General features: G+C 54.5%; 1 non-coding gene across 1 annotated transcript; it reads right to left on the reverse strand.

Annotated features, from left to right (window-relative positions):
- Positions 1–349: 349 nt before the first annotated feature.
- Positions 350–421, reverse strand: TRNAA-AGC. The gene has a single exon. It is a non-coding gene; the product is annotated as a tRNA-Ala (tRNA).
- Between the last annotated feature and the right edge of the window lie 700 nt (positions 422–1,121).

Here is a 1,121-nt window from a genome sequence, read left to right on the forward strand (position 1 = left end):
TGTCCAGGTGGGGCCTGGGAATCCCCCAGAATGACAGCTCATCTCCAGACTTCAGAGATCCATTCCCCCGGAGAAAATGGATGCTTTGGAGGGTGGACTCTATGGCATTGTACCCCAGCAAGGTATAATGTCCTCCCCAGGCTCCAACAAGGTACCCATATCCTCCCCGGGCTCCATCCCCAAATTTCCAGGAGTTTCCCAACCTGGAGCTGGCAATCACATGAAGCTGCCTTCTACTGAACCAGACCCTTGGTCCATCAAAGTCAGTATTGTCTACTCAGACTGGCAGCGGCTCTTCAGGTTCTCAGGCAGAGGTCTTTCACATGACCTACTGCCTGATCCTTTTACCTGGAGATGCCAGGGATTGAACCTGGGACCTCCTGCATGCTAAGCAGAGGCTCTTCCACTGAGCCACAGCCTCTTACCTCCTCTTCCCCGCTTGTGGCCAGGGGATACCTGGCAACCCTAACTGAGAACTATACTACATGCATCTTCTACAGTAAGACTGTTTCCACAAAAGAGCTTGCCCCACCATCGACCCTTGCAGTTATTTGCAGCTAGTGATTATTTCCCCACAGGCTGATGTGTGGCAGGCAGGGGTCATTTCGTAGAAAAAGAGCTAGGGGGACTCATTAGCATAACTCATTAGCATATGCCACACCCCCTGACATCACCGGAAGTGTGTCCTCCCCACAGCCGACGGCGACCTCCAGTGGGCACCAGCAGGGACCTCCAGGCCCCGCCCTCCCGCACCTCACCCGGGGGGATGGCGTCCCCCCGCGTCCCCCCCCAAATGACCCCTGGCGGCAGGGTTGTGACCTGCATCTTCCTTCCTCCCCACCCCATCTTTTGAATCCTGTGTTTGCCAGAAGTTTTCATTGCTGCACTCCTGAACTCGTAGTTTCTAGTGGGAAATCCTTCACATCGCGCCTAAACGCTACATTAGCACAATCTGCATCACAGCTGCTCCCTTTTCCCCACACCCAGCATTCCCACCCAGTCACAAACGTTATGCCTTGCTGCAGGAACTTCTCCTGCTGCAGAATCAGTGATTCCAATCCAAGGCTCTTCGATGCGCAGGGAATGAGAGGCAAGCGCCAGATGCAGAAACGGTCTAAGTC

The sequence above is a fragment of the Gekko japonicus genome, unplaced genomic scaffold, assembly GCF_001447785.1.
Source record: "Gekko japonicus isolate JY-2015 unplaced genomic scaffold, Gekko_japonicus_V1.1 scaffold1457, whole genome shotgun sequence".
In the NCBI taxonomy this organism is placed as follows: Eukaryota; Metazoa; Chordata; class Lepidosauria; order Squamata; family Gekkonidae; genus Gekko; species Gekko japonicus.